The sequence below is a fragment of the Opisthocomus hoazin genome, chromosome 7 (genome assembly GCF_030867145.1).
Source record: "Opisthocomus hoazin isolate bOpiHoa1 chromosome 7, bOpiHoa1.hap1, whole genome shotgun sequence".
NCBI classification, from domain to species: Eukaryota; Metazoa; Chordata; class Aves; order Opisthocomiformes; family Opisthocomidae; genus Opisthocomus; species Opisthocomus hoazin.
Window position 1 is genome coordinate 15,847,995 of NC_134420.1, and position 27,157 is coordinate 15,875,151.

Sequence of the window (27,157 nt, forward strand, 5' to 3'; positions counted from 1 at the left end):
CAGTTCGTAGCACCCTGGCAGGTACCTGAGTGACCAGACACAGCTGGTGCTTACACCACTCACGGACACGATTTCACCCTGTTCTTCAGCACCTGGTTTCTCCTGAGACTACATGAAGGCACTCTAATTACTGCAGCTTCATTAGGGCAGTGTAAGCGATGGCCAGGCATGAAAGATGTCGTAGGGGACTGTCACATAGTCCAAAATCGTCTTTTACTTTTTCCAGTTGAAACCATCTTTGGTCCCAGAACAAGATGTCATCCTGTCAGATGATCTGCAAACAAAAAAGGGGGCTACTACACCAAAGTTTCCACTTGGGAGAATTTATTTCTTTTTAACTCTGGTTGTCCCTGATGTCCATACAACACTCAAATCTTTATCTTCTGAAGCCACCGGCTTCCCTAACAGCTTGTAGCAATGAGGTCCCCAAGCTACAAACATCACTTCCTCTTGCCAGGCTTGCGTATACAGCTTTCCATTTCCTTTCCCAGTGTCCAGCCATCTCCCACTAGCCTCTCAGACTTTCTGATCCTGCTGCCCAAGCACAACTCTGCAATGCTGGGGAAGCGCACATTGCAGACATGTTTAAAACAGAAATCTAGCAGTGTTCATTGGACTTACTCTTGGACTTTGTAAGTTCATGCAAACAGTTCTGTATTTGGCCTGAAAAAACATAACCACAAAAGGCAAACTTAGAACTTCAAAGCCGACTTCAGCTGACAGCCCTAAGTCACCATGCGTCTGTAGTATGGACAAGGAGTAAGATTTTTTTAGTTTCCCAAAGGAAGGGAGAGGACAGCCCAAGCTGAGGACTCAGAACCAAATGCGAGTCCCAGAACTGAGATCTGCCCTCAAAGGATCACCTTAAGTAAAGGATAGAAAGTAGCATCCCTGCAGTGAAGACACTAAAGCCAAGACAGTCAACACTAGTTGAGGACCTCACTTGGTCTGTTTTAATTTTCAACCTTAGCCCACTTAGAACACTTCCCCCTCTCAGCATCTTGAGACAGTAGCAAGGTAGACTGACATTTCCTAGGAAAGCAAGGGTTAAAAATACACCTTCATTCAGCCAGGGAGGCACAGAGAGCACCTACAGAGCAGGTATAAAAGTCAGCAATCATAAAGCAGAAGGAAGGAGGTGACCAAGTTGTTTCCTCCTCCCTGGAGATCTGGCTTGCCATGAGGAATTGCACATGGTGCTGGTGGGCACTAGCACAGAGAACTTGCTCCCGGAATCAGCAGCTGAGTGTCTTCCCAGGATCCTCAGCTAAGAGGCACAAAGCATCCCCTCCTTTCCCCTACCACTGCCTCCTAAGGACACGCAAAGTCTCCCTAAGGAGTTTCTGCAAGGGGAGGGTGACAAAAATAAGCTTGCATATGTTATATAGCAGCCTCTGGGTTCATCCATACTGATGGAGGTGCAGGCACCTGTTAGACAATGCCTGGGGACTACAGTGGAGGAACAGCTGCATCAAAGATCAAGCTGACTCATGGTTCATTGGTTTAAAATATAATAGATACAACAAAACAAAACCTAAACCTCCCTTCAGCCCATCAGGAAAAATTCAAGCATCTGCCTTCAATCCCCTGGTATATTAATAATACAACTACATAAATTACATATGTTATATTTTCTATATGCTATGAGATTGGGGTGGTTGGGAAGACCTGTTACATGACCTACATCACCCTGCAAATCACCGACTGCTGGGAGCATTTCATGCTATCACCCTTTGTCATCAGCCCTCAGCAAGCCAGTCCTGACCTTTTATTCTATTGGTTACCACTGTGTTCAGCATCTGTCCTTGCAAACACCAGCAAAGACAAGAATTGAAGTTTACGCCATGCTTTCTGGAATGGCGGTTGAAAACTGGACCTTAGGGCACCAAAAACCTCATACAACTACTTCTCGGGCTACAGGGGGCTCCAGGCAGGGCTGATGGGACAGAGATGGCATGCACACCAAAAGACCACAGTCTACGTGCTTGCTCAGACTAATGGCTGCATCCCTTTTCACATATTCAGGTTTTTTTCGGTCTGCTACTACAAACATGAACTGTAATAGCTGTTAAGTTGTTGTTCTTTGTTGAAGTTGTTCCAGGTAGGAGCCTAGTCCTGTGTGTGGTCTGGGATTCCTCTCCAATTGCGCTCACCTACACCCACAAAATTTGTCTATGGTGCCTTTGCTGACCATTCAAGACTGCAAGAATGCTAAATGTCACAAGGCTGTTTGGGGTGGTTTTTTTTTCTTCCCGTCAGTGGTTAGGAAAAAGCAAGCACAAAATTGGACAGGTGATGTGAACCAGCACTGTTAAAGATGATCGGTCTACTCGGATGATGCAAACTTCCCAGCTCTTGTCACGACAAGATCTGTCTTGTGAGCTTTGAGTTGGACTCAGAAATTACTCATAAGATATGGAAATGATACCCCTGAGGAAACAGTCAGTAGAACAACTACAGAAAGTCTTCACTTTTGAACAAGCAGCTCTTTCAGAGTTTTGGTGTTTGGTTTGGGGTTTTTTTTTGTTAAAGAATGCAGAGAACCACCAAAGTTTCTGGAGTCAACTTTATGGGTCTGTTCCTCCTCAAATGCTCAGTAGGACAAAATTCTCCTTCTTTAGAAGAATAAATTCAGACTCAGCTTGAACTCTGAATTTTTACAGTCTTGCCAGTATTGCGAGATCTCAACATGATGACATGCTTTCCCAGGAGCCTGGCAGAGAGACAAGCCCCTGGAGAGATTTCAGACAGGGGTGATGTGCTGATTAAGCCTCCCTGCTTCCTCTGACAGCAGCAGAGCTCACCAGTGCTGTTTCTCAGGGCTCCTACAGCATGCACAGGAGTTTCTCACTCTTGAACGTCATTCGCACCTAACCGGAAATAAACTGCGCTTGATTTCCCCCTTAAAAGTCCTCTTATTTCCAGAAAGCAACTCCCTGAGGACCATGTATGTCCCTACAATAAACCTTTAAGGCCATGGCATCAAGTACTGGGTACAGTTCCTACATAGCTCTCATTGTTCCCACACAGGAACTTCAACTGAAAAAAAATAAAATTAAAAAATTGAATCAAATGTTTGCAGAAAGCTTTTTTTAAAAACAGAAAAAGCCCATGGAAACCACCGGCTTGTATGTCAAATCACCCAACTTTAACCTGAAACACTATTTAAGCAAAAAGAGATGTTGCAGTGTTTTGTAGAGAGTGAGTGTACTAACACAAGAGGAAAATTCATACTTCAACAGCAAGGAAAGCATTGAGCTCCTAAAGCTCGACTTTGCTTACTTACCCTCACAATCCATCCTTAAAAACTTGGGGTAAAGGTTGTCTCATTCTAAATTATTTCCCTCCATCAGAGGCTGATTAGGGTCTAGGATCTCGACTCAAACCCCCACTAATCACAAATATTTTATCACCTCATATAACGATTTTTGCCTTTCATCTGCACACCTAAGATAGGACAGAGAGGATGCAAGACCTACATTGAACGAAAGTGTATTTGAAGTTAGTATTTCTTACCAAATGGAGACGTACCATAAAGTATCTGTTTCAAGTGGCGGCTGCCATTCCATAGGCTTCATTTGCCCTTACTTCCACATAATTTTGATCAAACTCAGGACATACTGTGTCAACTCAAACAGGAAATCTGATTTAAGCTAATAGTCAAAACTGTGATCAGATACAAAAATTTGTGTAGTTGGCCTTTTTCCCCCCCTCAAGAGGCCGGGACATGGCTGCAAAGTCTGAAGAAGACACTAATGAGATCACTGCGAAACATACAGCTGATGGCCCAGGTTGTTTTATAGGGTGACAACTCCCACACGACACTTTAAACAAGCACTTCTTTTTCTACAGCACCAAATCAATCACTGCTCTTGAAGACCACAAATGCATAAAAAAAACCAAGTTCAGAGAGTACTCTGGAAAACACAATGAACCACAGACTTCATGAGGTTTACTCAAAGTTTCGCCACTGTACCTGAAGATGAAGTGCGCTCTCCACGTCTAAACTAGACACCTTTTTCTGAACCTGTACTAAAATGGAGGGAATTTACCCTCTACAGGAGCCCATTTTCATCCAGTAGCTCAGGAAAGAACAGGCGCAAATATCTCCATGAGCTGTGTCGGTGCCTGACAGAGCTGACAAGCACACTTCATACAGCCCTCTTGAGATAACACTGCCTTAGCTGAACAAGGTGGAGACAAAATTTTTGTTTGCAACACACCAGGTTCAGATTCTTTTGACGACATCCCGTGGTGTGAACGTTCCTGTTCTTGCATGATCTGGGCGATGCTAGACCTGCTTGCTCCTTCATAGCATCACCCAGCCACCACTGAGCCAATGTGGGAAGGCACCAAGGAAGAAGGACCTGGCATCTACTTCGACCAGACCCAGCTGACAGGCTGGGTACCCGCAGTGCTATGTATGGCCTGTGCCTTGCCCGCAGCAGCCATAGTGCCAGCAAACACAAGCTCCCACCACCTTTCCGAAGCTGATTCGCAGTGACATGTTGCTTCTTAAGGAAAAAACCACAACATGCTCGTTTCAAAGTAGCTAGCTAGTGAGGAATAACAGGGAGAGGGGAAAAAACCCCACTGCCTAGCACCACTTCCCCTTCTTTCTCTCACACAGAGTTGAGAAATTTGTATTAACTGCAAGCTTATATTAATTTCAAAGCATGAGAATCTGAACAAACACCCTCCTTGGGCAACCAAGGCCAACCCCAGGAAAATATTTGCATCTATGGGATATGCGAGTTGTGCAACCACCCAAACATCAAACCAGATAAGGCAGGGACCTTTCACTGGTCTCTACAGAGACACGTTCACAACTCCGCAACGCTGACTCAGGCTAAGACAAGTTGCTTTAATTTTCCCTCTGTAGCTATAGCCTTCACAGGGGAAATAATACCAGCCAACTTCATATCCAGTTTGAAGCCACTAGATGGTATTTGCAGAGCTGAATCAGAAACCAAAGCAGCCTTCAGTGGAGTACACGAGGGAACTGGGGTTCCCTGCGATGGGAGTCGTCTTCCCACCCTAAAGGTAAAATCTTAAGGAAGTTCTTGGTGCAACAAGGCTAGCTCTGCTTGTCGCCAGTAGGGGGGAGGTGATTCTGCCCCTTTACTCCACTCTCGTGAGACCCCACCTGGAGTACTGCATCCAGCTCTGGGGCCCGCAACATAAGCAGGACATGGATGTGTTGGAGTGGGTCCAGAGGAGGGCCACGAAGATGATCAGAGGGCTGGAGTACCTCTCCTATGAGGACAGGCTGAGGGAGTTGGGGCTGTTCAGCCTGGAGAAGAGAAGGCTCCGGGGTGACCTTAGATCAGCCTTCCAGTACCTGAAGGGGGCCTACAGGAAGGATGGAGAGGGACTTTTCACAAGGGTGTGTAGTGATAGGACAAGGGGGAATGGCTTTAAACTAAAAGAGGACAGATTTAGATCAGATATTAGGAGAAAATTCTTCACCATGAGGGTTGTGGAGCACTGGGAACAGGTTGCCAGAGAAGTTGTGGCTGCCCCCTCCCTGGAATTGTTCAAGGCCAGGTTGGATGGGGCTCTGAGCAACCTGGTCTAGTGGAAGATGTCCCTGCTCATGGCAGGGGAGTTGGAACCAGACGATCTTTAAGGTCCCTTCCAACCCTTACTATTCTATGATTCTATGCCCTGGACACGATATGCAGCTTTATCACATTACATGATTTCCCATGCCTAAGGCTTGATATAGCCTTGTCTGTCTAGATTTAGTTACATACATATGTTATCAGGGAATTAGGGAAATTAGTTAGGTAGGTGATACAGTTACAAAACCTTTGTGAAAGAGTGTCCTGGGTTTGGCCAGGACAGGGTTAATTTTCACCAGACTCCAGGAAGGGGCACAGCCGGGGGGTGGGGGCTGACCCCACCTGGCCAAACAGAGCCCGGTATTCCATACCATGTGACGTCACGCTGGGTTCCGGTGGGGGGGGAGCGGGGCGGCGGGAACGCACTCGCGGCTTGGGCGGGCGCAGCGCCGGTCCGGTTTCGGGAGAGCGGCTGTTGTACGGTTCGTGGTTGTGTTTTCTCCTTATTTGTATCGTTGTTGTTCCTGTTTTCCCTCTGTTTGCTGTTCTGTTAAACTGCCCTTATCCCGACCCACCAGTTTCTGCCTCTTTCTTTCCATTCTCCTCCGCATGCCGGCGGGGGGAGGGGCGGCCGCGTGGCGCTTTTGTTGCCGGCGGCAGCCGAAACCGAAACATTTAATTGGCGCCCAGACGTGGAGCGGGGATAACGGCAGGGCTGAGCAGCGGGTGTTAAAACTGCTTTCTTAGATTTTGTTAAATTTTGTTATAGGCATTTTTCTGTGTTAAAATAGTCGCCGGTAAAAATGTTTCTGACTTTGATCAAATATCTCTGCTACGTAAATCCTTACTTGCTGTATGTGTTTGCCGCCGTGCTGTTTGTTACCTCGGGAAAGAAGATCAGGATGATGATTTTGCTGTACTGTACGATATCGACTTATGATATGATAACATCACTGTGCATGAAATTAGTCTTGTATTTGCATGCGGCACTGCGGTCATTTCCGTACCTCGGATCCTATGTCTTAGATTTTGTTAATAATCAAACCCAGTCTGTGGGGAAAACCGAAGGGGATACCTTCCCCCACTCTTTCGCCCCCCCCCCTCTCTCCCTCAGGCTGGTCCTAACGGCTTTTGAGAATTTTGAGTACCCATGGGATGCTCAGGGCAGCACTCTCCTTTTGTTATGCCTCCTGAACGGGTTTTGGTTTTTGTTTAGGGCTAAGCAAGTCGTTAAGAACATCGTGCAGAGACCTGCCCCGGGGCTGGATAGCTGTGAGTGGCTGGGTGTGTGGGACAGCATGGGCAAGTACCTAGGGCAGTGGGCACCTCCGGTGTTTTTTAAACTCACACCTGAGGAAGTACAGGATCCGGACAAACTAGTAAAGTATCTGCAAAAAGTGTGCTGCCACCCTGGGAACTCCAGAGAGACACAGATCACCGCAACGTGCTGGGGTCTGGCCCACGCCTACCGAGCCCTGTTCAACACTGTTCAGTGCCTTAAGAGGGAAAGGGGGGGAAATGAAGCGGCAGGCGCTGCGGCTGGCGCTGCCTCCCCAGCCGACCCTGCAGCCCCTCCAGCCCAGCAGGCAGTCCCAGCCCCCCCGACTGGCACCACCGCTGCTGCAGCCACAGCTGCAGGGTCTGCCTCGATTTCCCCAGCAGGCACAGCAGCTGCTCCAGCCCCAGCTCCAGCCACAGGCACAGTGACTGAGCCCAATGACCAACCTGTGCAGGTAGCAGTCGCCCCTGTAAAACTAAAGAAAGACGCAAAGAGAGCAGATCGCTCCGGGAGGGATGATGATGAGCCAGGGTCATCACGGGAGATAGAGACAGAGATCATCACCCGGTCCCTGTCCCTGGGCGAGCTGCGAGACATGCGGAAAGATTTCAGCCGCCATCCAGGAGAGCACATTGCCACCTGGCTGCTGCGGTGCTGGGATAACGGGGCCAGCAGCTTGGAATTAGAGGGCAAGGAAGCCAAGCAGCTGGGATCCCTGGCCAGGGATGGGGGCATTGACAAGGCCATTGGGAAAAAGGAACAAGTCCTCAGCCTCTGGAGGAGACTTCTGTCAGGCGTGAGGGAGAGATACCCCTTCAGTGACGATTTTGTATGCTATCCTGGCAAGTGGACCAATATGGAAAGGGGTATTCAGTACTTGAGGGAATTAGCTGTGCGGGAGCTGGTTTACTGTGACACAGACGATGAGCAGGTACCCACAGACCCAGATGAAGTCCAGTGCTCACAATCCATGTGGAGGAAGTTTGTGCGGAGTGCACCCTCCTCGCATGCCAACTCACTGGCAGTTGTAAACTGGAAAGGTAAAGACGCACCAACAGTGGACGAGGTGGCTGTCAGACTCCGCCAATATGAGGAAAGTCTCTCTTCCTCCCTTGTCTCAGCTGTGGAGAAACTGGCCCGGGAGGTCCGACAAATGAAAGAGAGTAGGTCCTACTCCCCACCTGTACGGGCCATCATCTCAGCTATTAGGGGCAAGCGTTTCCCTGCTCAGGAGAGGGAATACAGAGGCTACACACCACGGGGCACCCTGTGGTTTTACCTGCGTGACCACGGAGAGGACATGAGGAAGTGGGATGGAAAACCCACCTCAAGTCTAGAGGCCCGAGTACGTGAGTTGCGAGGTAAAACAATCACAAAAGGGGACTCTGTTAGGAAAAATGCCGCTCCAGTTTCCAAAAGCCAGCTCTCCAGACCAGGTAGACAGTTTGACCTTGATTCCGATCCTCTGGAGGGGACCTCCAAGTCATTTTTACAGCAGGTGAGCAGCAATTTCTCTGACGAGGATTAGAGGGGCCCTGCCTCCAGCCAGGTGGAGGAAAGGGACAACCGTGTCTATTGGACGGTGTGGATTCGGTGGCCTGGCACGTCAGATCCACAAGAGTATAAAGCTCTAGTGGACACTGGTGCACAGTGTACTTTAATGCCATCAGAGTTCAAAGGGTCAGAGTCCATTTGCATTTCTGGAGTGACAGGGGGGTCCCAAGAGCTGAGTGTACTGGAGGCTGAAGTGAGCCTCACTGGGCAGAACTGGCAGAAGCACCCCATTGTAACTGGCCCCGAGGCTCCGTGCATCCTTGGGATAGACTATCTTAGGAGAGGCTATTTCAAGGACCCAAAGGGGTATCGGTGGGCTTTTGGCATAGCTGCTGTGGAGACGGAAGAAATTAAACAGCTGTCCATTTTGCCTGGTCTCTCGGAGGATCCTTCCGTTGTGGGGTTGCTGAGGGTTGAAGAACAACAGGTACCCATCGCCACCACAACGGTGCACCGGCGACAGTATCGTACCAACCGAGACTCCCTTCTCCCCATTCATCAGCTGATCCGCCAGCTGGAGAGTCAAGGAGTGATCACCAAAACTCGCTCACCCTTTAATAGTCCCATATGGCCAGTAAGAAAATCTACTGGAGAGTGGAGACTGACAATAGACTACCGTGGCCTGAATGAAGTCACACCACCGCTGAGTGCTGCCGTGCCAGACATGCTAGAACTTCAATATCAGCTGGAGTCAAAGGCAGCCAAGTGGTATGCGACAATTGACATCGCTAATGCATTCTTCTCCATCCCTTTGGCAGCAGAGTGCAGGCCACAGTTTGCTTTCACCTGGAGGGGCATCCAGTACACCTGGAATCGACTGCCCCAGGGGTGGAAACACAGTCCCACCATTTGCCATGGACTAATCCAGACTGCACTGGAAAAGGGTGAAGCCCCAGAACATCTGCAGTACATCGATGACATCATTATATGGGGCGACACAGCGGAGGAGGTTTTCGAGAAAGGGGAGAAAATAGTTCAGATCCTTCTGAAAGCCGGTTTCGCCATTAAGCGAAGTAAAGTCAAGGGACCTGCGCAAGAGATCCAGTTTTTGGGAATAAAATGGCAGGATGGGCGCCGTCAAATCCCAATGGATGTCATCAACAAAATAGCAGCTATGTCTCCACCAACCAGCAAAAAGGAAGCACAGGCCTTCCTGGGTGTTGTGGGTTTTTGGAGGATGCACATCCCAAATTATAGCCAGATTGTAAGTCCTCTGTACCACGTGACCCGGAAGAAGAATGATTTTGAATGGGGCCCTGAGCAACGACAGGCATTTGAACAGATTAAACGGGAGGTAGTTCATGCCGTAGCCCTTGGTCCAGTCCGGTCAGGGCAAGATGTTAAAAACGTGCTCTACACCGCAGCCGGGGAGAATGGCCCAACCTGGAGTCTCTGGCAGAAAGCATCAGGGGAGACTCGAGGTCGACCCCTGGGGTTCTGGAGCCGGGGATACAAAGGATCCGAGGCCCGCTATACTCCCACTGAAAAAGAGATTCTGGCAGCATATGAAGGCGTTCGAGCTGCTTCAGAAGTGGTCGGCACTGAAGCACAGCTCCTCCTAGCTCCACGATTGCCGGTCCTGGGCTGGATGTTCAAAGAGAGGGTCCCCTCTACGCATCATGCCACCGATGCTACGTGGAGTAAGTGGGTCGCGCTGATCACCCAGCGCGCCCGAATGGGAAACCCCAGTCGCCCAGGAATTCTGGAGGTAATAATGGACTGGCCAGAAGGCAAAGATTTTGGAGCATCGCCAGAGGAGGAGGTGACACGTGCTGAAGAGGCCCCACTGTATAACCAGCTGCCAGAAGATAAGAAACAGTATGCCCTGTTCACGGATGGGTCCTGTCGCATTGTGGGGAAGCAGCGGAGGTGGAAGGCTGCTGTATGGAGCCCTACACGACAAGTCGCAGAAACTGCCGAGGGAGAAGGTGAGTCCAGCCAGTTTGCAGAGGTGAAAGCCATCCAGCTGGCTTTAGACATTGCCAGTCGAGAGAAGTGGCCAGTGCTCTATCTTTACACCGACTCTTGGATGGTGGCCAATGCCTTGTGGGGGTGGCTGCAGCAATGGAAGAAGAACAACTGGCAGCGCAGAGGCAAACCTATCTGGGCTGCCCCATTGTGGCAAGATATTGCTGCCCGTCTGGAGCAGTTGGCTGTAAAAGTCCGTCACGTGGACGCCCACGTCCCTAAGAGTCGGGCCACTGAAGAACATCAAAACAACCACCAGGTAGATCAGGCTGCTAAGATTGAAGTGGCTCAGGTGGATCTGGACTGGCAACATAAGGGTGAACTCTTTATAGCTCGGTGGGCCCATGACACCTCGGGCCACCAAGGAAGAGACGCGACATACAGATGGGCTCGTGACCGAGGGGTGGACTTGACCATGGACACTATTGCACAGGTTATCCATGAATGTGAGACATGCGCTGCAATCAAGCAAGCCAAGCGGGTAAAGCCTCAGTGGTATGGAGGACGATGGCTAAAATATAAATATGGGGAGGCTTGGCAGATTGACTACATCACACTGCCACAAACCCGCCAAGGCAAGCGCTATGTACTCACAATGGTGGAGGCCACCACCGGATGGCTGGAAACCTACCCTGTGCCCCATGCCACCGCCCGGAATACCATCCTGGGCCTGGAAAAACAAGTCCTGTGGCGACATGGCACTCCCGAAAGAATCGAGTCGGACAACGGGACTCACTTTCGCAACAGCCTCATAGACACCTGGGCCAAAGAACACGGCATTGAGTGGGTGTATCATATCCCCTACCATGCACCAGCCTCTGGAAAGATCGAACGTTACAATGGGCTGCTAAAAACCACTTTGAGGGCAATGGGGGGTGGGACTTTCAAAAATTGGGATACCCATTTAGCAAAGGCCACCTGGTTGGTTAACACCAGAGGGTCCACCAACCGGGCTGGTCCTGCCCAGTCAAAACCTCAGCGCCCCATAGAAGGGGATAAAGTCCCTGTAGTGCACATGCGGAACATGTTAGGGAAGACAGTTTGGGTTAGTCCTGCCTCGGGCAAAGGCAAGCCCGTCCGTGGGATTGCTTTTGCTCAAGGACCTGGGTGTACCTGGTGGGTAATGCGGAAGGATGGGGAAGTCCGATGTGTACCTCATGGGGATTTAATTTTGGGCGAGAATAGTCCATAAATAAATTGTATAAAGTTAGTTGTTAAATAACCCTGTCACTGTCTGTTATCACTGTTATAATTGTTATATTTTGTACCAGTAGTAGCATAGTAAGAATCGTCCAGATTAAAGAAGGATGGACTTTTTCGATGAAAACCTAGCAGAGCACAGCGATGATGGAACTGGACCTGGTTTTCAACAACTGGCATCCAGCAACTTCATCAAGATCAACATCTCCTGCAGACTGTGGGCACGGGCTGCACCAGATACATCAGCCGTGAGCTCCGGATGCAGCAAGTGACCGCCCATCACCACACATCACCTCTCCCGCCATGGAAGACCATTACGACAGATGGAGCCTGAAGTCATGGATTAAATGAACTCAACGGACACTTTAGAGTGATGATCCATAGACTAAAGGAATGATATCTGGAGACAGGAGAAGTGGTGGTGATCAACTGGACAATGGGGGACCTGGGCATGACGTAGATGGTATGGAATAAGGGGTGGATAATGTCCTGGGTTTGGCCAGGACAGGGTTAATTTTCACCAGACTCCAGGAAGGGGCACAGCCGGGGGGTGGGGGCTGACCCCACCTGGCCAAACAGAGCCCGGTATTCCATACCATGTGACGTCACGCTGGGTTCCGGTGGGGGGGGAGCGGGGCGGCGGGAACGCACTCGCGGCTTGGGCGGGCGCAGCGCCGGTCCGGTTTCGGGAGAGCGGCTGTTGTACGGTTCGTGGTTGTGTTTTCTCCTTATTTGTATCGTTGTTGTTCCTGTTTTCCCTCTGTTTGCTGTTCTGTTAAACTGCCCTTATCCCGACCCACCAGTTTCTGCCTCTTTCTTTCCATTCTCCTCCGCACGCCGGCGGGGGGAGGGGCGGCCGCGTGGCGCTTTTGTTGCCGGCGGCAGCCGAAACCGAAACAAAGAGACTGACAGATCCTGGTTTCTCCCATCAGCTTTCAAAGACCCATACATGTGCCTGCTCAACTAGGAGAGCAAACAGCCGAGTGACACCACTGCACATCTCCCAGAGACCTCTGAACCTGCTCCTGTTGACAAGATAGCAAGCATACTGTCAGTGGCAAAAATTAACAAATTTAATGTATCCAACCAGCAGCAGATTGATCGCAGCAAAAAGACAGTACTAGCATGATACCGCTCCCGCAGATGGGGTGCAGGGTTTTGCACATGAGTAACAGAGCACACCAAGGCACAGCAGGTATCATTTTGCAACTCAAAACCCTGTGTTAACATCTCTCCCTTTCCGATTTGTTTTTGCCATGTGTAAGGAGTAACAGAAGGAATTACCTTGGGTGAGCCGGCAAAAAGGGGTAGATGCACGCTCCCACCGATGATGCGCTTGTTGACCAGGCAAGAGACTACGTGCAGCAGAAATACTGAGAAGCTGCAAGGACCTGGTGCTGTGCCAGATGCCTCTCTGCTGGGAGGCTCTTCAAACACGGACGCTATTTACTGTACCAAAGTTCAGAGGGGAAGGACAACAAGGAAAGTAGCAGAGCAAAATGTATGCTGTGGGTTTTAACTACAATGCCCTGATATACCTTCCTTCCTGAATTAAAAACCTGCTGAAGGTTTTCATACGCGCTCCCTTGTCCTGTCCTCAAGAAGGAATCGGAAAGCAGAAAAGCGTGTGGTGGACATGCGGAGCCAGGAAACAGAGCAGGGAGAGACAAGATGCATTGTGAAGTGAGGAAAACACACTACATGACAGAATCTGAGGTGGGTTTTTGCCTTTTTCTGCAGCATGGTATGTTTGCTTTCCACCTGGAGTCAGCCAGAAATTTTTCCCCTAATAAACTCCCTGCTATTGCAAAGTCTGAAGCGACTGTAGTACACACAGCAGACTTCCAGAGACTCTCCAGAGCTAACCACTATTTTATGGGTGTCTAAACTGATGGGAGTTACAGCATGAGTTTCAGTAACAAACAACAAATGGGGTACAAAACTGACTCTGTTTTTCTGCAGGGTCCTAGGATTTAATGCTGACTACACAGACACGAGATCCACAAAGAGCCTGGCACAGTACCCTCCTCTGCCGGGCAGGCTTGCAGCCAGGTGCCAGCACAGGAACTTGAAGGCCGAGTTCAAGCTCTGCAGGCTCTTGCTGTGGACAGGTTTTTCACTCCCAAAATGCCCGGTGCATCACATTTCTGCCACCGGGCTAATTCTTCCCCAGTACAAGGCATGATGGAACAAACGCTCCCAATCAAAGGGGGAAACTCAGTCAGTCAAGAAAATCCTCCCCAGGCTACCAGGCTTTATTCCTTCCAGTCGGCTCAGTTTTGTTTTTCCAGTTCTTTCAAGTACTCTGGGTCTCCCTCCAACCTTCTCCTTGTGGAGCACGCCAGGGTCTCCAGAGCAACCATGAAGGTTCAACTCAAGTGGGATACAAAACTACAGAAACTGGCTCCATCACCCCCAAAGCCCCATTACAGCATTTAATAGCACTTCAGTGTTAGGAAAAAGCTCTTTTTCTCCTAACAGAAAAGGTTTTACCCACCAAGCCTGGAACACCCAGATGTGCAGCCCTTGCAGAGGCATCGCAGGGCTCCTGCTGCTATCATCTGTTAATCCATAAGCTGAAGTCCCCATGCCCTTGTCTCAGCTCCGCATTTAGAGGTCTCATGTCCTTCCCCACTGCAATACAACACGACTGCTGTTCAGGCACATGCATGAGGTCAGGAGCTCCTGAGAAGTATCTGAGTAATCCCTGACCTATGCTAGCAGCTTCCTGGCCTCTAGTATGAAAGGATGAAACAAGGACAAAACTGCCCCATTCCTACGTGTGATTTCTGCCTTCACTTGGTTAAAATGCCCCTTGGTCCAGAGCTGGGACAGGCCTGGGGCTCCATCCTAGCACCTTTGCTAGGAGCACCTCTGAGAGGTGTTTAACTCTGTCTTCCACTTGCCGCCTGGATCATGTCCCTCCAGCCCTTGGCCAGCAAGGAACCAAAATGAAGGGCAGCTTCTTGAACAAAGGAAGAGGCACAGGTTTACTGAATATGACAGCATATAGCTAAGACAAGGACAGACTACATTCAACACTGTCTTGCTCTCTTTTTGTGCTGCCCCAACCTGCTCAGTGTTGGGTTGGATTCATCTCACCTACAACACAGACATCTCCTTAAGAGCCCATCATCCGGAGCCTCTTTATCATCAACGAGAAGAGACAGGCACAATCTGACCTGTTTCAGATATCTATCTATTAGGACGAGATCAAAGTGCTTGTTTCCTCTGCTGCCTATATAGGGGGGCTGAGGGCAAATGGCTGGGATGTTAGATGTCAGCATCTGCAGAGGTGACGTTCTGCATCATGCACTCAGCTTGCAGAGAGGACCTGTCTCACACTGCATCTAACATGAAAGCACTTCCAGTCCCCAAGGCCTGAAGGTAATGCTACACTTCAAATGTTATGTGAGAGGTATCGCGAGGTATCTAATACCGAGAAAACTTCACAATCTTTTCCCTGTAACAATATTCCAAGTGGATCCAAGTCATTTTGGGGGCTGGCTGAAGAGAAGGCAGAGCTGCAGGTCGCAGCCTGTCTCTGTGTCAGCAAGAGAAGAAAGGGAAACGTCCCTAGCACCAAACGCTTTGTACCACAAGAACGGCATTGCCCAAAGAGCCTGCAAGGCTCACTTCATGCCCATCAAGAGATGTGCCAGGACAGGCAGGGAGGGATGCACACAGCAGGGCTGTGGCAAGGACATAGGAGAGGAAAGGATACAGCACCCAGACTGCACGTTTCCTCCAGCAAAGAGACTTGGGATTTACAGACCAACCTTAAGGACTCTTTTTCATGACTTCTGATATATGATCCTTTGGGGCAGGCAACACCAGAGCTTGATGCAGACAAATGCAAAATAATGAGTCTAAGGGCTGGAAGCCAAAGCAGATGGCACACATTAAATGGAGCTGTCATGCCGCTAGGCTGGCCAGGGGGAGAGATTGAGGAGTTATTCTAAGATTTGTGAAGCCATCAGCCCCCGTGCTACAGAAAATAAGAAAATTAAGCTCAGACAGGGACTGCAGGCAGAATAACTTCTCTGACAACAGGATGAATGAGCAATAAGTTGTTACAAAGGGCCCTCAAATCAAATAGAAAGCATGGAAGAGACCGCATGACGTTTACCCACAGCGGGACTGAACCGAAGGGTTCAGAAGAAAACAAGAAGTTACAATGAGCTCCCTGAAAGGGTGCCTCACCGGTGGCAGAGCTTTTTCTTCTACCCCAGCATACAACTGTCACAGAATTTGCAGGCTCCTGCCTCAGATTTTAATAGTTATCTCTAATGCTGACAGGTGCTTGCTCCCATTGACCCTGCAGAGCAAGCCATGCTGAGAAAGTGTGACTGGCGGTTGTCCACCTCCACACATCAGCTGCCAGTCACATCCCAGTTCCATAGCACAAGCTGCTTGATTATTTTGATCTGTTTTGTTGGTGGTGAGGTTGGTTGTTTTTCTCCTTTTTCACCCCCCCCCCAGGATTTATTCAGAAGTTTCTCTAAGCTGTGAATTGAATAAACTCATTCTAGATGCAGGCTTTGAAATAAAGGAGATGAAAACCTGAACTGACCTGAGACATGCTGTACTGCCTGCCAGCCCATGGTCACTGCAGTCAACAAAGTTCAACCAACTTCAGCAGAATTTGAAAAAGACCTCACAACCCTGTTGCAATGCAATTGCCAGGCTTGCCAAAAACCATGTACTTAGTAACATGCTCTGAAAAAGCCCAGCCCTCTGCTAGGCACTCTGCTTCCCACCTCTTCACAAAGAGCACACTTCAGACAATGCTGCTCTTGAGGACCCAGAACAGGGCTACAGAGGCAACTCCATACCTCTCTCTCTTCAAATTGTACATCTTCCTCTAAGACTCAAGCAGGCTCTCCTTTGCCTTCTCAAGAGCATCCTGCAATTGCCTTGTTTTCTCTTCCAAATGGTAGAGATTGCAAGCCAGCTTTACGCAGCTCAGTTTGCACCCATAGATTGGTGACTACAATACCCAGCTAGCTGTCCTGTGCCTTTAGAAGCTCCCAACCAGGCACTAGAAGGTACAGCGACCTGCACCTCACGTGGCGCAATCCTCCACCTTTTCTTCTCCATCCATTTCATCTCTAAAGCTGGCCAGTACCAGAGGGTCTTCCCTACTACCTGCCTGAGAGAATCACCACCAAAATCCCCCTTGCTGCCACAGCAAGGATACACACAAGGACTCAGCAACAACTGCCGTGTTCAGAAGATGTGAACAGTCTACAGCTCCGTTAGAGTCAAAAGAGGAAGAAAATAAACCTAAATTCCAGGAACTATACTTCTGCATGGGCATCTTCCACTGCTGGTTTCATGTGAGCAGCCTGCCTTTACTCATCTCCCATCCTTAACACGTTTATCATCCGCTCCACTGTTGCTTTGAATTACCCCAGAGGTGACTGTATTTCAGCAACAAATTAAACTGTCACAATACATTCCTTTCTACACTGTTTTTTAAAATATGTGAGCTGTGGCTGCCAGAGAATTGTTTTGGAAAGATTAGGTTAGGTGCCCCGGAAACTGCCTTGAGAAAAAGTTAAGTATTTTTTCACTTCTTGAAGAAATCTACCTCTTTCTTTTTTCCCCTGGGAAGTTTTTTTTTATCCTCAAAGACGTGGTCAGTTAACTGCATCTTGTTTTTAAGATCTTTCCACAGAAAGTGCCTCGGCGTGGGTGACCAAAAGGGAGATGGCTCATTTTGTAATTACACACCACCAATACAAATCAAGATCTTCAAGCCCTATGGTTTTTAAATCAAGCCCCATCCACATGGCTACAAGATCTCTTTTCAATTGCCCAAATTTTCTTACTGTTTTTCTAATCCACAACAAGCCACGACACTAAGTTTTACCATAGGATATCTATCCATTTCTGCAGACACCAGCCCCATTTAAGCCTGGAAGTCTTACACGGAAAGGACTGCTATTCCAGCCTTCCACTAACATCACTTTTAAGACCAGATACCTAAAATATTGAAACAACAGACAAGATGACCTTGCTTGAAATGATAAAAGGAAAAACATCCCCACCTTCTTCAAGGTTCATTGTGATGAGAAAGCATTTCACTCATCAGAAAATCAGATTAGCAACACATCAACAGTTGGTTGCTGAATCTTTTGACACTCAACAGTTACCAAAGCAAGCCGGAAGCTGATCCTGCAGTCAAAGCACTGGATTAGGACAACAATTTCTGTTCTCAACTCTTCTCCAGGCTCCTCCTGTTAAGGTGGATTTCCATTCCTCAGTTCCCCAGCTGTAAAACAAGAGGTCATAATAATGCCTCTCCTTTCCCTGCCCAGTGTCTGCCCTGGCTATAGGCACTGGTAGATACTTGGGGTATGGACACTTTACCCACGAGCAGTAAGAGTGATCATATCTACCAGCAAAATGCTGGGAAGGAGCAAGAAGAAAGAGAAATTAATGGATTAACTCACTTTCCATAGACAGAACTTGGCACCTGAAGCGCAGTTTTTCATCTTCTAGCAGTTTTGAGGAGCAGCCAGGCCTGGACACTTCATAGGCTGGAAGAGGGTGGCTGCTTGGGATGTACCCCGCAGAAGAACAGGAACAGCAAAGGTGTAAACTGATGTGGAGGAAGCATTCTCTCTTACCCGTTCAGATTAACGCATTCATCATGAATGGAATGTGAAGCACAGGACATCTTGTCTGGCCCCTGGTAATCAGGCACAGTAGTTGTGGGGGATCAGATGACTACTTATTAAGCAAATATTATTCGGGGTCTGAATGTCCCAGCTTTCCTCCTTGCAGGACAACTGCCCAAATTCTTGCCTGGGATGGCAGATAGGAAATGATCTCAAGAAGAAAGCCATGACAGTAGTTGCTGCAATCAGACAACAAAGACCATTTTCCTCCTATTTGTATCCTCCCTGTGCCTGCTACAAAATATGGAGAGAACTGCTCCTGCCCCACCGAGTCTCTGCCTTGTTAGACTTACACTGAAGGGCTGCTGACATGGTTTCTTTCCCACACTTGTGTGTTTTGAGAATGAGTACCTTGACATTTCGAAATTCACGGGGGCCACCCGAATAGCCACAGAGTTGTCAGCTGCAACCGAGTACAGCGGATTGGAGGACACACATCTGTACTCCTAGGAGTAGAGAGAATACATCTGACCCTCACAGACTTGAGTACTGGTCACAGCCACCGTGCCTGCAGGGATCTGCGTGTACCTCCTTACCCATCCGCAGCTACACCAACTGCCTGACGGAGGTCACACCACCAGCCAGCACAGCAATGTCCTGCCCTGCCCAGCCCCTCGGCGCTTACCCTCATACTCCCTTGCACATCAGTGGAACAAGACACCTGCACACGCCTGGGAGCAGACCCTTGCCCAAGGCTGCCTGCATGGAAAGTGGGACAAGCCCTCCAGAAGAAGCTGGCTGGCCTCAGACGACATCACGCAAATCAGGAAAAGGCCAGGGGAAACAAGACTGGAAGAACCCTTGCACGACCAAGATTATATTACAAGGTTATACATTCAACCTCCACACACAAGCAGATGGGGCAAGGGGTGTGTGTGCACACACATGCACACAGTCAGCAGGCACCTCCTGCTTTCACCAGCACTCGCTGGGTCTGCAGGCTACAAAGGAGCGTGTTGTGCTCTTCACGGCAGGAGTCTAACATGACAGAACCCAAAACGAGCCATTGCATCAACAGACGCAGATCCAAAGGCAGACAGCAGAAAAGTTAGTTACAGGATTAGCACACGTACAAGCTGGGGTCTGTCCCATGTTTACCTCCAAGAAACAGTGAGGTTTTATTTACTTATCATACTCAACTACTGTTTCATCCATTTATCAAACTAACCAAAGCCAGGTTTCTCAAGACCAGCCTTCTTTTTCTGGAGGGTGAATTCCAGTTCCTCACATAACACTAAGCTCCCTGACATCTCATTCCTGCTCCAGCAAAGCCAGCTACAGGAAAGGAGAACAGGTCACTACAGAAATACAGGAACTAGTGCCACACCAGAACCACCTCTCTGGCTGCTTGTCTTGGTGTAGGACAAGGGACAAAATGCATCATTTGCAGACTCCAACTTCATATATTCAAGCTTAGTCTATACACATAGTTTGGAACAGGCTGGACAGAAGTGGATGCGTGCCACTGAACTGCTAAAGATAGCGTGGAGTGTCAGAGCAGACTCAACACTGACACTGGAGTAAGCCCACATATGACAGCAGCCTCTTACCTCAACAAACCACTGATGAATGGAGCTCACTTCTCAGCAAGCCTCTGAACAAGATCCCAACTTGCCTGGGGCACAAAGCACTCATTACCCAGATCCTCCTTTGGAGATTTTTCACTGGTCTGCTTTTCTCGCACTCCCACTGCCGGCTGGCCATGCTTTGATTCAGCCTGGACCAGCAGAACAGCCAATGCTCCACCTTGCGCAATGACAGCCTTTTTCCACTGACCCTCTCCTCGCTCCTCTTCCTGCAGAGCCTTACCCAGCGAGAACAGGGCAGCCAGAACAGACCCCGCTGCGCACATCTGTATCCCTCGCTTCGCTCCTGCTCCCACGCTTTTTGGATCTGGCTCCTCTCCTTCTCCCAGTAAGAGGATGACATCCTCTTCATTTCACAGGCCGCAGCTTCTCCCTCACGTCTGTTGTTCTCTCAAGGATGCTAAACAAGCAGAAGACGTATGGGCATCTTCTCAGAGACTTTACAGCAATGTCTCTTTTTTTGCATTTGTCAAGTTATTGCTCCCACACGCATCTAAACTCAATTCCACCAGCTCCTGAATTTAACTTGCATACGAGTAGTCTGATCTGTAAAGCGTTTAGCTATGCAAACGGAAAAATCCACTTTTAGTTTGGCCTACAGCACTGTATTATGCAAGCACCTGGGTTGCCATTGCCTCTGCATTATCAGAGTGCCCGTCACCCAGGACATCCTACCCTTTTAGCAGACAGGCTGGATATGTGCTGGGTCGGTATCACTCCTGAAGAAGTGAGCCCAGCAAGATAAGGCAACCAGCTGAGCCAAGAGCAGAGAAGGGGTCAGGACTCCAGGGTTCACAGTCCTGCACTTTAACCACAAAGTCACCTTTCAGCACAGAGATGAGCTGTTCCAAGGGCCCACGATGCCATCAGATGGGCACCACAGGCAGATCGTGCATTAAGACAGCAAGCACGGAAAGACTGTTCCCTCTGTAGGCATTTAGGTCATTTTGCATCACACACAGTATGCTGCAAACCATATTCCAGCACCCAGAAGCTGATAACGAAGTTTTGCTTTTACTCAACCAGTCATTAAACAATGCTGGTCTCACGTTCTAGAGAGACAAAGAAATAGATGCAAAACACAGAATAAAACAGACCATCGTCACACATTTTCTTCTGGATATCTGTAATTATAAACCAAACATCATCAGCTTCCCTTTCTCCCTGCAGTAAATAATTAACTGCAAAAGAATATTCCTCTTGGCCCTATCCTCCCCAATCAATTATGCTTCGCAACGACATGCCGCCTGGATTGCTCACTGTGTCAGTACACTCAAGTGTTACGCAAAACATTTCACAAGGCATAGAGGAGCAGTGTAACTGTTAACTTCGCTACAGCAGAGACCTTTCCTTACGGGTACAAGAAGGCATTATCACCTAACTCTCAGGACTTCATGCAGACAGCTATGACATACACGGCTTGGCTCATTCACTGCAGCAACAGCACTGCAACCATCAGCAGAGGCAAATCACGCACTCTGAGCACTCCCATCACACTCCCCTGGACTGCCTGAGCTTTATTGAAAAGGCACAGCAAATTTCGTCCCCTGAAATAAAGTTTTCTGTTCCTTTCATTCATGTTTTTGAGAATATCCCTCCCCTAGATTTCATCCAGGGGGGAAAAAGAACAAGTCTTCTCCATAACAGCACCTTCATTTTTAAGGGACTTTAATCTTTGAATACTAGACCTAAGTCGAATATTGCGACTGCTCGGTCATGCACAATAACCTGTTCGCCTCTTGCTACTTATCCTCATCAACCTGACTCTCATACAGACTCTGAAAGTAACAGGTAAGCCAGAAAACCTTCAGAGCACTCGTTGCTTTTGCCCTACTGAAAGATACCTCGTGGACATAACCCCAGAGGTGGGGAAGGACGATTCCAGGAGCAAAGCAGGACCGCCCAGCGGGGAGGCTGGGCTTGGTCGGGCGGCAGATGGAAGCAGGTTGCCTACAGACACACAACCAATGAATAACACCAGGTCTGCCATTTGATCCTGGTTGTTTTCTCAGGACACAAAGTAAAATTCACTTTAAAAGAAAGGCATAAGGAGAGCACAAGCAAAAATGAGAGGTAGAAAAAAACCTCCAGAACTGCAGGAACACCCTTCCTGCAATAGCCAGAATACCCAGAGAGAAGCGAAGAAGCATTACCACCGAGCAAACATCTTCATGCTCATGTGCACTTTGGGTTTAGTCTTACGTTTTTATGGGTTTAAATGCATATCAGGTTTAGTTGAGCTGGCTATGCAGTGTTCAATAAAAATCTCCTCCAGGAAGGTAGAAAGAAGGAGGAAAATTAGCTAATGTAGACTCAGAAGAAGGAAAGAGAGATGCAGAAGAAAGAATGAAAGGAAAACCAAGACACCAAAGAGAAAGAATAATACAGGGAAAGGAAAAATTAAACAGATGCTGAGGACAGTTCAGGAAAAGGTAAACCATGAAAAAGTGGAATGAAAACTGGAAGGAAAAGATAAGAGAAAGAGGAACGTGCCATGGCAGAGCAGTTGAACAGCAGTTGGCAAATAGATCATTTGTTTAATCTTATCCATATTTGTCAAATAATTTATTTGACTAATACTCTTTTGTGGTCTTCAACCAGCTATAGAGCTGATCAAATATAATTTCATAAATATATTATTAGATTAACACAGGTAAAATTCAAATACACTCAACATGTGTATCTGCTGCTTAGTAAGTTCTGGTTGTTAAGTTTACACTTCAAAAATGTTAAAATAGAAAGCTGATAATAAATTGCAATTAGATAAAGAGTGCTTGGAGCACAATCATTTTGCTTTTCCTAGACCGACAAGAAGTACAGTGGCATAACACATCTTGAAAGACAGGAGACGAGACATTTCTACCTCTTCCCTTCATCAGCCTCCCACAAAGGGACCCCCTCTCTACAGGCGGTACTTTTTGTTTTGGGTTTTATTTTGTTGAGTGTTTCCCCCATATTCAACTGTTTTACTCCATAAAGCTTTTTTACCCCAAGAAATCTTGGGGAGCTCCGAAGGTAAATTCGGGGTGTACTGGCTGCAACAGGGGCGGTGGTAGGTGCCATCTCCAGCCTGGAAGCAAACATTTACATCTGTGAGCTGAGCTTTGCTCCACTTAAAAGGAAGGGAAGTTAGGTGAAAGACAGCCACATGGACAAGCATGACTCAGGACCTCTACTCTCACAGGGAAAAGCTTCCCAAGTACCAGCAGACTTTTCCAAATCTCCCTAAGAGAACTTGGCGGGGCGGGGGGGGAAGGTTGACTGGAAATTTTTCAGCCTGTTTTTCCCCCTCTCTGGCCCAACACAATAGCAACAGAATCTCCTTGAGAGTCCTCAGACCACAGGGCGAAAGCCACCAAGACAGACCATCTCCATGCAAATGGTGACAGGTCTGCCAGGCAGCCCCGAAAAGTGGCGCTGGACTCAATGTGGAAACCATGCCCATCACTTTCTAGTCTGACATCAGAGAAATTCAAGGTTACTCGCAACGCTTCTCTACATTCACCGCTGACGGCAGCCAAGAATGAAACATGCCACAGGAGAGAACCACACCAAGGGTAACTCCTTGGGGATGGGAAAACGTCCCTCAGGTCACAAGTGCTGTTTAAACATTACAGCGACATCCCAAACTGAGATAATTATTGCTAATTACAAGATCATTTTTATGTAAATGTGGAGGGTATTACCACGCATGCTTCATCTCTGTTTAATTAAAAGAACTAAGAGGTTCACTGAGACAAAAAGAGAGACATGCTGACAGCTCCCACCCCAAAGCAGACTTTGCTGCAGTGGTAACACCCCTCAGTCTGCAGACCCACGAGGAGATTGAACAGGGAAATCCATCAGCATTGGCCTCCCTGGTGCTGAAGTGAAGCAGTTGGCACATTAATCACAGAGGGAAAACATCCGACGAGGAGAAGCAAAGGACCAGACACAGAGAGGTGCAACACACATGGGTTCAAAGTCATGGCTGTGTTACAAACGCTTGGGAAAATCACGCAAATCACAAGCTGCGAAACCAAAACACTTTTGAGCTCTGCAAGGATAAACACATTAGCAAATCTGACCAGAAGAAACCAACATGCACCATACAACCCTCCAGTAACTCTTCAGCTGAGCCCGCAGAAAGCCTCACGTGCTTTTCCCCATTCAAAACCAGTTCCTGCTCCAACCCGCACAACCTACGTGTGCCAGCCAGACTGCGGTACATCATGACAAAGCCTCACCAAGAGTTTGCATCCCTTCTGCACCTCAAAGACCTACCCAGAAGCAACTCTGCATGACTTAGGTCATTGAAATAGTCAATGGCCTGACTTGGGTCACTCCTGCTGCGACGTCCTCCTGCTCCCAGCTGCCCTAAGCACTTCTCCAGCCACTCCAGAGTCCGCCAGTTCTCTCCGATTTCTCATCGGCTCTTTTGTCTCCAGGCACGCTCCACTGCCCAAGGCCATCAGAACGCATCCCCAGCCAGGACCCATCTGGGCCGAGCGAGCCACTAGACGCACCCGCTTCCACTCGGGGCGAGGGGGTTGCACCCCTGGGCCCCACAAGGCCCCTGCAGGGCAGGCAGGGCGCAGGCAGCCCCCGCACGCCGCAGACCCCGGCGGCGGGCGAGCATCCCTGGGAGGAAGGGAGGTGCCGCCAGGTCCGCAGAGCCGCACGCACGCAGCGACGACGGGGGGACCTCGCCCGCCTGCTCGCCGAGGCACGTACCTGCGCTGCCCCCCGGGCTGCCGGCGCCCGGCACTGCTGCGTGGCGGGTGGGCCCTCGTGGGGGTGTCGCTCCCACGGGGGGCTGCCACAGCCCCGCGGGCACCTGCCTCGGCAAAGGGGGGGGGGATCCGGCGCTCCCCCTCGGGAGCACGGCGGCGGCGGTGCGGGGGAGGCAAAGGGATAAGGGAAGGCGAGTGCGGGTGGCTGCGGACCCGGGGTGTGAAGGAGAGGAGGGAGAGGGGGCGGAGAGGGTTGCAGCTGGGGGACGTGGGGGGAGAAGGAGAGCAGGGCGGGGAAGGGACGGGGGCTGCAGCTTGCAGGGGGAGAGGGGCAGGAGGAGTGCGAAGGGGGTTCGGGAGGAGGAGGGCAGGCGGCGGAGGGCAAACGGGGGTAGAGGCTGTGGCTCGGTGGTGCCCTGCTCCCCCCTCCCCAGCCGCCCTCGAGGGCCCGCCCGGGGCTGGGGTCTGCGGGCGTCGCCCAGGCAGCAGAGTCAAGGCGCGGCACGGCGAGCAGGTGGGTCCGCGCCGCCGCCCCCCAACACCCCCGGGCCCCGCCACCGCCCACCGGGCAGGGGGCCCCTCCTCCCTCCCCCGGGGCACGACGGGGGGCACCACCCCCCGCACAGCGGGGGGGCTGAGCGTCCCGGGGGGGGGGGGGTGGGGGGGGGGAGCCGCCCCGCTAACAGGTGGCGGCGGCGGCGCTGCCCGCCCGTCCCCGCCGCGCCGGTGGGTGCTGCCCCCCCGCCCCCGTCCCCGTCGGTCACTCACCGGCTCGTCCACCCCGCCGGGCGGGATGCGCGTCCTGGAGCGCCAGGCGCGGGAGTTGAAAGCGGGATAACAGTATTTGCTTTTTCTTCCAACGGAGGAAAACCAAGCAAGACGAGGCGCCCCCCAGGCGGGCAATACCTTCCCCCCCCACCCCGCCGCTCCGCTCCTCCCCGCCCGGCCCGGCCCCGTCGGGGGCTTCAGCCGCGCGTCGGCCCGGCGGCGAGGTGAAGTTTCCACCGCGGTGGTGGAGGCGCCCCCGGTGTGCCGCGCCCGCCCCGCATTGGCACCGGGCGCCGGGGCGCTCTGCCGCCGTCGCCGCCCGGACAATGTGGGGGAGCCCAGCCCAGCCCAGCCGAGCGGGAGCGCGCCCCGCCGGCGGCCGCGGCACACGCCCAGGGCCCGCGCCCCGCCCACACGCCGCTCAACGGCCGCCCGCCCGCCACCCCTGATAGGCGGTCCCCGCCGCCACCGCCCTCCGGGTGGGCCGCGGCGCCTGTCAATCAGACGCTACCGCCCGCCCGCCGCGGCCTGGCCGCGGGGCGGTCCCTGGGGCGGTGGCGGGCGGCCGTGATGGGGGGGGGCGCCGGGTCGCCGCCTCGCCCTCGGGGTGTGTGAGCCGCTTCTTCCCCGCGCCCCTTTGCCGAGCAGCCGCGGGGATCTCGTCGTCCCCCTTCGGGGCCGTGTCTCTGCTTCCCGCCCCGCGACGGCCCCTCCTCAGCAGCCCCCCGCGCCCGAGGCGAGGGGAAGGCCTGGCGGGCGCTGCGCTGCAGGCGCCAGCCGCCGCCCTCCGGTTCCCCCTCAGCCCGCCTTGCCCCGTGGCCGCAGGGGAGCTCTGCCGCGGGGGGGCGCCGAGAGGCGCCGCGGCTTTCCCGGTAGCCAGCGGGCTGGCAGCGGTAGCTGCCCCGGCGCGGCGTGCGGGGTAGGAGATTCCCCTCGGCCCTCCGGTTGGCCCGGGGCCTGCGAGAAGCCGCTCGCCTGCCTGCGGCCGCCCACCCGTCCGCTGGAACGGGGCTGCCGCCGTCGGAAGGGCACGGCCCTGCGGGTAACGCGGCAGCCAGAGCCCTCGCCCTGCCCTCGCCCTCCGGGCAAGGCCCAGCGCCGCACGCTGCAGGTGCTGCCCTGGGCTGAGCTGCCTGTCGTGGCTCCCCTGGAGGCCCAGCGAACAGAGCGCTTTGGGGAAGGAAGACCCGAGCCTGCTGAAACGTGGGGTTTATTACCAGTCAGCGTCCCTAACTGATGACCCCTAGGCTATACCCGGCTCACAGGGCGCTTCTGTCTCGTTCCTGGAAACACCTAGAAAAATAGATGGCTCCAGATTGTCAGATTATTCAGGAGTGATTTAGATAGGCCACAAAAGAAAAAGACACCTGTACTGGCTCCCTGTAAGACAAGTGGGGTCCAGTTAGGCTTAGCAGTAGAGACACATGGGATGAACAGAATTACTCCCATTACAGGCGAAGGTCTGAGCGTGGCGAGAGGCATTGATCCTACTTGGGTCCCACGAGGAGCACCACTAAATCGGAACTAGTCTACCTTGATGGACTCAAGCTTCATTCCATCAGTTCAGGTCTGTCAACACAGCACTTCCCATCCCGTCACAGTACGCCTGTGCTTCCAGACATTTTCTACTGTTAGGCACCCTGATTCCTCTATTACTCTAGAAAGCAGATGGTGGATTGTATAGTCACCTTGTTATCCAGGAGCATGCAGATGTGGTCAAGCTTTGATGCAGAATATGACGCAAAATAAAGTATGCATTCCTGGTACTGGAAAAGCACTGTTCACTCTGACACACATTTCAAGCACGCTGCCACAATTTATTGTTTCCATTAGAAAGTAT

General features: G+C 50.8%; 1 protein-coding gene across 1 annotated transcript in view; it reads right to left on the bottom strand.

Moving 5' to 3' along the window:
• Positions 1–25,697, bottom strand: part of HRAS (HRas proto-oncogene, GTPase) — a 48,795-nt gene extending 23,098 nt beyond the window's left edge. Inside the window, exon 1 of the mRNA XM_075425645.1 lies at positions 25,318–25,697. The gene's annotated coding sequence lies outside the window, so the exon portion shown is untranslated. The remainder of the gene's footprint in view (positions 1–25,317) is intronic.
• Between the last annotated feature and the right edge of the window lie 1,460 nt (positions 25,698–27,157).